This window comes from Sceloporus occidentalis, unplaced genomic scaffold (genome assembly GCF_023333645.1).
Source record: "Sceloporus occidentalis isolate IW3139 unplaced genomic scaffold, rSceOcc1.0.p SCAF_456, whole genome shotgun sequence".
In the NCBI taxonomy this organism is placed as follows: Eukaryota; Metazoa; Chordata; class Lepidosauria; order Squamata; family Phrynosomatidae; genus Sceloporus; species Sceloporus occidentalis.
In genome coordinates this window covers 116304-126129 of record NW_028317436.1, presented here as the reverse complement: position 1 = coordinate 126129, position 9826 = coordinate 116304, and positions in this window count along the sequence as shown.

Genomic DNA, 9826 nt, shown 5'->3' with positions numbered 1-9826 from the left:
AGTGGTGACCAGAAGAGGTCACCATGGGTTTCTTGGTGGACGTTAGGGTTCATTTGACTTTAATAGAGAGAAATAACGTTGTTGAAGTTAGCCATGTCGACTACGAGATGATTGGCAGAAGACTCCGGGCTGTCGTTGGTGGCAGCCGTCGAATGATAGAGGTCTTAGTTCAGCTGCCGTCCAACAAAATGGCAGCTCGTGATTTCCTCACCAGTTGTTCTTGTTGTTTTTTTTTTGTATCACCAGCCCAACGCCTTAAAATGTGCCATTTCCGTCCCCTCTTTCCCCTCGAATTTTGCACAAATGTTTAGAATCTTTTCCTTTTTAAAAAAGATGTGACTTTGTAGATCCCGCTAAGTATTACGAAATCATCCGTGTGCCTTTTAAATACAGGCAAGAATCTTCTTTTCCTCGTAAAACTGTATTTTCCGTCGGCAGAGTTAATAATATCCTGAGCAACCGTGGCCCCCGAAGTCCTTTTATATTTGTGTTTGTTGCGAACAATACAACCAGAGTGGGGTGAAGAGGAATCAGTTGCTCACATATATTCGCTCCCACTGTGTCCGCGCGCTGGGACATGTTGAAATATGGCACCTCGGCTGGGGGCACGGGAGAAGAGGGGGGGTAGAGAAAACGGAGCGTAATTAAGCTAGGCCCTGTATCCATGACGACAGATTGGGCCTACTTGCTCTTCAGCTACTCTCCCCCCCTTTTTTTTCCCCCTCTCCGTGTCTGCTTCTCTCCCTCTCCTCGCTATGGCATTAAAGTGTCGGTCGCCAGGGAGACAGATAGCGAAAATGAGCGATAAAAAAAGGGGGGAGACGTAGTTTTTACGGCTGAGTGTTAGAGAGATATTTGAAGATGTCAGCCGCACAAGTAAATACACTTGATAAAAGACGGTGCGGGCAGGACGGGAGGTCCATTTTTACGCTTGGCGACGGTCGCTAGCCCCCCGCTTTCAAATGAAATCATAGCCTGTGAAAATGAACCAGACCTCAGCTCCCACGCCAACCTGAGAACTCGGAACACAATTGTTAAAAACCTATTAAAAATCAATCCGATAACGCTTGGATTTTGATCGAGCTGTTTTTTTTTGTTTTTTTATTTTTTTTTACATTTTTTGAGATTTAAGGCTCAGTTTGTTTTATGGGAGAGAAATGGCTAAGTTTGGTTCTCCCCCCCCCCTCCCCAAGGAGAAAATCACGCCAAATACTTTAAAAAATATATATATATGTTTAAATAAAATGTAAAAAATCTTTTTATTAATAAAATTAATAGTCACTTCCTTTAAAATATGTAATTAAGGCTCTCACTCCTCGGATGCTTTAATATTAAACAAATGTGAGCAATTTAAAGTATTTTATTATCATCATATAGAAAAATAATAACGCCTAGAACAAAAAAAAATCTGCTCCTCCATAAAAACCTTTTCAAATTCTTTTATGTAAATCATCACTGTATATTAATTTTTTTTCTTTTTAAAAATACATTTTAACCCATTGATCTCCAGCATAGCAAGGCTCCGCCTTCGGTTCAAGCTTTCGAAAGCAGACAAAAAGGTTTAAAATCGTGACCTCTAAAATTATAGGATTTTTTTTAAAAAAAAAGAATTTTTAAACGAAAAGGTTTTGTTTATTATTTCGGGTTTTTGCACAAGAATGCAAATACTCCCCAGAGGCACGCGGTGAACCACCGCGATTGAGGGGGAAAATGTTAAAACATTGCGTGACAAAAAAATGCCATTCTTTGAGAAATAAGTTGATTTTTTTTTTTATGATATCCACAGTATAAATTTTTCCTCCCGTGATGATTATACTGCATTTTTTTTTTGCATGTACTTTAGAAATCTGCCATTTTCTGAAAATTATCCTTATTTTGCACGAGAAAATTACTCTAGCTCATAGCGAGAGCGCTCGCAGAATAAAAGCAGCTAGAAAAAGATAAAAAAAAATAATAAATGAATTTTTAAAATCCTGATTTTATTTAGTAAACTGATTAATGCATCATAAATGCAGTAAATTGAGAAGCGTATGACACAAAAAATGTAATTTTTTTTTTAGTGCATTCTTCTCTAAGGATCTACCCTTCAGCCAAGGATTTTTGCCAGTTAATGTGTTTAATAGATTTTATTGTGGCCTTTTTTATCAGTATTTTTAGCCAGAAAATAAAAAATGCACTTAGAGAGAAGTCTGGAATCGCAATTTGAACCCAAAACATGCAGCGCATTGTCCAGCGCTGAAGAATAAGATGGCGCTATATGAATTAATAAATAATAATAATTAGGATTCTAGCACTTTTAAAAGGACACCCATTGCAGTGACATAACTACATTTGGTGCTTACTGCTCAGCTTCGGGATATGACATCATATCCCGCGGCTCCGCCTTTTATGGACGGCCGCCGCCGCCCTTTTCTAAGTGGTCCCCCTGCTGCGAACCCGGGGGGGTGCTGTCCTAAGTCATACGTCTCAACCTGCCAACCTAGGCCTAGTCTGCCTAGGCGAGAATACGCCATTGCCCCTGTTTTACAACGTATGGGTTGTAAGCTTCTTGCGCTAGAGGGGGAAATAGCACAATCATTTTTTTATATTATGTAAAACTCGTGCCATATAAGAAAAAAACTACAAAATGTGTTCACATTAAAGCCTCCACAAACCCGGCCAGTACAATGAAGCCAAAATGTCCCCTTTAACTGGGGGGTGGTCAGCAGGGCTGCATGGCATTGTTGCGACCCCTGCAGGATGCTTGTTTTCTTAAACAGTCCCCGTTTGAAGGGACCATCTGGACACCCTACAGTCACCTGTTGTCTTGCGTCTGTTCTCTGTGGGAACTTTTTATTTTACACGTAGCCGGCGGCTCTGTGGGGTGACATCTTACGGGCCGACACAAAGCCGTCGAGTATACAATCTTTTGCCCGTAAAGAGGAAATAAAACAGGCCCCCGTCGGGCCACGTCGATTAAACGACTCTATAAAAAGCGTTCCATCTGAGCCAAAGAACAGTCTCGTTCCTTTCAAAAATTTAATAAATTCAAAAAATGTAATTTACAATAAAGTTTTGACATTTTATCCAAGAAAGGGGCTTAAACATTAAAAACGCAATTTAAATTGGCGAGCAAGTGTTCTTCAGGACCCAGAGAGAGAGAGAGAAAGTAGCCGTTGCCTCAAAACCTTTATTTAAAAAAAAGTAGTCCTAACTTTTCCTCAGGCTTCAGTATTACCAAGTAGGCCTCAGTTCCGATAACCTATATAAATGCCCTCATGCCTTAAATTCTACGCAAGCCAAACAAAGCACGATTGTTTAACGGTAACTCGACATCGTTATGACGACCCAAGCTCAGGTTTTTATGCAAGGATACCAGCTAATTTGCCTGACGCTTCACTATCGTCATGCGCACGCGGACTCATTTCCCTACGACTCTCAAAATGGCCGCCCACGGACAAAATCTCATAGCTTTGTTTTTATAAGTGGAATTGGAAGTGTGTGGTTGTTATCCGACTTATCCATTAAAACTGGTGTTTTATCATTCCTAATAAAAAAAAAATAAAAAATTGTTGCCTTTTGAAAATCCCCACGTGGTCACAAAAATACAAATTCTGTAAATATTTTACATTTTTTTGTAGAATTTGATTTTTTTAAAAACAATAATAGTTTTTTTTTGTAAGATTTTAATTTAGAAGGGGGCTCATTTTTTTAAAAAAAAGAAAAGCCAGTGTTTAGAAATAATTTATGGACTAATTAGAATATTGTTAGCGCCTTTGAACTGTAATTAGTATGTTTTCCCTTTTGAAAGGGAATTTTTTTTGCTTCTTTGTGGAAAAAAAATGAATTAAAAGTTTTATAAAAATAACAATTTGTATTCAGTTTTTCGGGTTTCTATATGTCTAAAAGAAAATCTTCTGTTCAATAAAATAAAATCATGGATAATGATAATTTTGGGTATCTTTGAGAATACAGAATTATTAAAAAAAAATAAAAAATCTTAAATCAAATTAATTGGGCGGAAAACATATTACTGAACTCCTCAACATAAAAGTCAGATATTTTTTTTCCTTTTATTATTGAGAGTTAGGAATTATAGCCTGGTACCATCCAAGAGTCCCAGGATCAGCATGACAGTCCTAAGTTAAGATGCAAACAAGCTCCAAAAACAGGTGTTAGTTGTTTAAGTAATAGCATGCTGTAGGTGGAGGTTGTCCATGCGCAGGTGGAGGAGCCCCTCCTTTTTGATCCCCTTAGTGTGCGCGCCTCCTGTCCTGAATGTCAGAAGGTATGTCAGACAAGAACGGGCCAAAACATTTCATTATATATTCGCACCCAGAAGTATATAAAAGCCTACCTTTAAGGAATTCCCTCTGGCTACAAAAAACTCACCGTTAAGTAGATAAACCCTACTCTTCCCATGTCCTCCACTGAACATAGCATAGCAATTGAAATATTTGCTTCACTGAGGGTGTAGTAGATAAGAGGAACAACCTCCCAGCAGAAGTGGTAGAGGGTAATACAGTGAGGGAACTTAAACATTCATGAGATAGGCATATGGCTCCTGAATCCAACACAAGACCAACGACTGATTAAGGTTTGAGTCTTTACAGCAAGAAAATGGGAATTACCAAACTCAATGTAGCCCCTCTCTCCTCCTCTGATGCCCCTCTCTCCTCCCCTGATGCCCCTCTTTCCTTCCCTGATGTCCATCTTTTTCTAGGAGCTCAGAATGTTTGCTGGGTATGAGGGTATCGCAGGGTTCTACAGCCCTAAAAGCCCCAATAAGGTGTATAGAAACAGCAGGCAACGGCTTTATAAATTAAACGGGGTAGATAAAACCCATTATTCTTCTTCTAAATGCCCCACTCAACTACACAAATAGCCAGCAAGAGGGCACATAAAAAAATCGTATTCCTTTTCACCCCTCCCTAAAATAAAAGTGGGAGGGGAAGTGGGTGGGGAGTGGGAGGGGAAGTGGGTGGGGAGTGGGCGGGGAGGGGGACATTCCTCAATTCTATTGCCCGACCTGGAGATTCTCCTCGGGGACACGGAGAAGCTGTGTTTCACCTGGGGTCTCTGGGTGAAGCCCCAGAGAGTTCGCATGTATGGCTACAACTTCCTGCTTGGGCTGACAGTGGGTGCAGGCTGCACTGAGGATTCATGGGAAATAACTGAATATTTAAATAAAAAAAAAACACAAAACATGCACTTGTGGTTTTATCACTGATCTGACAGTTCCACTTTAGCTAGTAGCTACGAAACATAATCTATATTAGCATTTAATGTCCACATCCTGCCCCGCCATTAATCACATTACATTTTGCCTCAGTCCTACATTAGTCGGGGCAGATTAATTGTAGCCTGTAGTCATGTGACACAAGGAGCAAGCAACCTATTGGTTTAAAGCAATTATTGCCATAGTACATGTAGACAACAAACCTTTAAAGGGTATTTATTGGTTTGTGCTTTTTACTGTGATTTTTTTTAAACTTTTTTTTAGTATTTTCATTTTTAATTAGTGTTTTGGTCCCAACATAAATTCCGAATCAATATGTGTTGAGCTGGGTTTATGACTGCGCTAGATTATCCCTTAATATTTCATTACAATAATATCCTCCTATGGCTAATCTTTAGCCATAGGAGGATATTATTGTAATGAAATATTTTTATATATATTTTATAAATATATATATATTTTATATATTACATTTTATTATTATTACATTATTTTTTTCTTTTCACTTTTTTTCAATTTTTTTTTTAAAATATATCTTATATTTAAAAAAAAAATTGAACAAAAGTGAAAAGAAAAAAATAATGTAATAATAATAAAATTTAATATATAAAATGTTTTTATAGTCCTTCTGGGGACCTGTGTGTTCACGTGGGCATTAAGCACAAGAGAGGTGTGTCTGACATTAAGGTAATATGTGAAAATGTACATAAAATGGAAAATCCTTTTTTTTAAAAAACCCATAAATTCTCCCTCTAAATGTCAAACGCAATGTAATTTCTGCATTTTTTTTTTTTTTTTTCCCCGAAACATTTTTGCGAAAATGTCATTTTGCTGGATCGGCAATCCAATTTTGTGAGTCTGTGAGATTCTGGCTGCCAGGGGAGAATGACACAATGTTGTATGTGTGCGTGTGTTAATAACACAATGCTACAGTGATTAATGGCCGCTGTGTTATCAAAGTAGTAACCAAGGCAACCGGTTTCCACGGCAACGCAACAATAAGCTCCGAGTAGCCACGTAGGCCCAAGCCGTGTGCATCCCTGTGTTGGTGTAACTGTTATTTGGAGAAGGGGGGGTGGGCGTAGAAAGGGTCAAGTGCAACTACTAAACACACACACGTTGAGGGCCCCCAGCCTGACCCCCGGTGCTGGGAAGCAGACCAGAGAAAGCCATGGGATGACAGGGAGAAATGGTGAGGGGAGAATGGGGGGGAGACAAGCGAGAGGCTGAGGAAAGGGGGTGCCAACAAGACAAATAGCGATATTAATACAAAGAAACTAATAGAGAGTATAAAGCATTAAAAGCGCTGGGTGGGGGGCATTCAGTAACGGTGAAAAATCATTGGAGCAATGCAAAAAGCAAGCCCAGGACCCCCCCCCATCTCCGTTTATGTGCCCTGCTTTGGATGTAATGACTGAAATTGGCACTCATTTATTCGCATCTGTGACAGGGCCAGGTTAACTGGAGTTGCCCCGGACCTCCTGTCCCCGGGCAGAGACAGACATTTTCATGGAACTCTGGGTTGGGTTGTCTGGGGGCAGTTTGCACAAAGTGTCTTGTGCTGTGAGGGTGTTTTGGAGGTCTTTGTTGGGGATTGGTGTGCGGTTTAGCCGGGTCATGAAGCGCGTCTGTGTCCTGTTTCTGATCCCATGGCCCAGTAATCTTTTATAATGTGTATTATTTTATAACCGGCCCTAGAGACTGAATGTGGCTGCAGCTCCAGCCCTTCAAAGGGACAATCAGGTAACCTGGCTGGGGCTCTTAATCAGCCAGCACAGCCCTGTTTGCCCAGACGGCACCCGCACTACAGGGGGGGTAACCCAGGTGGGGGAAACCATTGTATTCTTAATCCCCTCACCTTATCCATTGCCTGTGTACTCCCCGAGCTGATGGGATTTGGGGTTGGGTTCTGTGTGTATTGAGAACGTCTGGTAAAGGAACGTTGATAGAATTAAGGATCAATATAAGTTTTATGTGTTGGTACTAAAAGGAGTTCTTGTTTTACAGCACACACGGTGGTTTGACTGTTCCTTGGATAGCAGGAGCTCCGTGTGAGGGACTGACTGGTGATTCCTCAGCCCTCAAACAAGGGTACCCAGCCTTGGGTACGGTGACCCTATAACAGCATCATACCTGCGAATTATCGGGGGTTTGCCCCCTACATCTCAGACAGATTTTCAGGGCAGATTTATAGCCCCCTCCATCACATTCTACTCTAATGAATGATATCCGAGCATCCCCATTGGTGCTTTTCTCATAGAAACATAGAATCTGACGGCAATGCCCCCCCTCCGCCTAGTTGTGCGTTTCTCCTGCTGTAAATACTCAAACCTTAATCAGTCGTTGGTCTCGTCTTAGATTCAGGAGCCGGATGTCTATCCTATGCATGTTTAATACCCTCACTATATTACCCTCTACCGCTTCTGCTGGGAGGCTGTTATCTACCACCCTCTCAGTGAATTAAAACTTCCTTCCATTCCATCTAATTCTCTGACCCTCTAGTGTTAGATTCTGGTCTCTTGTTGTAACTTTTCTCCTTTAAAGTAAACTTCCCTCCTGTACATTGTTAAATCCCTTTATGTATTTAAATGTCTCTCCCCCAAGCCGGACATATTGAGATCCATTAGTCTTTCCTGATCATTTTTATCCTGCAAACCATTCGCCATTTGTCAATGTCAGTGACAGTACAGCCCCCCCCCCGATCCTATACTCTGCCTTGAGAGTTTAACGTCCCAAGTGCATTATATTACATTTATTAACATTAAACTGCAGCTGCCACATTCTCAACCATCCTTCTAATTTACTTAAATCATTTGCCATTTGGTTTGTTCCACCTGTCTACCCTGAACCAGATGACCTTTCTATCATCTGCAAAAACACAGACCTCACCATTTGACTCGGAGATTGCCGGGTGAGCGCTGCTCCTCCGGTTCTCCGGGTCAAGACCCGAATCTTGACACACCCCGCTCCCCGCCCATTTTTTTCTTTTAAATGGAACTCCCCCGACGTCAGTGTGCAGTCCTAGCCGTATTCTGCAAGGGAAGGCTCCGGGTAGCCGGAGCGGAGAAGTTCCTAGGTATGAATATCACTAATAAAAATATTAAAAACTACGGGTCGCAATGCCCTATCCTTCGGTTTCCATTCATTTGCCAACTGCTGATTTAGGATTTACTGGTCTGTAGTTGGCTGAGTCTTCCCTGCTACCTTTTTTGTGCAGTGGTGTTAAACTTCTGGAACTTCAGCCAATAGTGACTGCTGAAATAAATCCGCCAGCGGTTCTGCCGGGACACTTGGAAGTTCTTTTAATAACTTTGAGTATATCCCATCGGGTCACATGAACTTCTTTATCACTGGGGTCCCTCACCTTCACTTTCCTCTGTTAACACAAAACAGGAGTATTTATTTAAGCGGCCGGCTAGATCGTTATCTTCATTTATATAATTCCCTTTATTTGTCTTTAGTTTATTTATTCCTGGTTTATACTGTTTTTTCTCCTCTCACTTATATACCCTAAAAAGGTTTTAACACCATTTTTTGTTAACCTACAATCTTCTCCTGCAGTGTGTGTAGAGTTGGGGTTAGTACAGGATGCAGTGTGTGTAGAGCTGGGGTTAGTACAGGATGCAGTGTGTGTAGAGCTGGGGTTAGTACAGGATGCAGTGTGTGTAGAGCTGGGATTAGTACAGGATGCAGTGTGTGTAGAGTTGGGGTTAGTACAGGATGCAGTGTGTGTAGAGCTGGGATTAGTACAGGATGCAGTGTGTGTAGAGCTGGGGTTAGTACAGGATGCAGTGTGTGTAGAGCTGGGATTAGTACAGGATGCAGTGTGTGTAGAGCTGGGATTAGTACAGGATGCAGTGTGTGTAGAGTTGGGATTAGTACAGGATGCAGTGTGTGTAGAGTTGGGGTTAGTACAGGATGCAGTGTGTGTAGAGCTGGGATTAGTACAGGATGCAGTGTGTGTAGAGCTGGGGTTAGTACAGGATGCAGTGTGTGTAGAGCTGGGATTAGTACAGGATGCAGTGTGTGTAGAGTTGGGATTAGTACAGGATGCAGTGTGTGGAGCTGGGATTAGTACAGGATGCAGTGTGTGGAGCTGGGATTAGTACAGGATGCAGTGTGTGTAGAGTTGGGATTAGTACAGGATGCAGTGTGTGTAGAGTTGGGGTTAGTACAGGATGCAGTGTGTGTGTAGAGCTGGGATTAGTACAGGATGCAGTGTGTGTAGAGCTGGGGTTAGTACAGGATGCAGTGTGTGTAGAGCTGGGATTAGTACAGGATGCAGTGTGTGTAGAGCTGGGGTTAGTACAGGATGCAGTGTGTGTAGAGCTGGGATTAGTACAGGATGCAGTGTGTGTAGAGCTGGGGTTAGTACAGGATGCAGTGTGTGTAGAGCTGGGATTAGTACAGGATGCAGTGTGTGTAGTGTTGGGGTTAGTACAGGATGCAGTGTGTGTAGAGTTGGGATTAGTACAGGATGCAGTGTGTGGAGCTGGGATTAGTACAGGATGCAGTGTGTGGAGCTGGGATTAGTACAGGATGCAGTGTGTGTAGAGTTGGGATTAGTACAGGATGCAGTGTGTGTAGAGTTGGGGTTAGTACAGGATG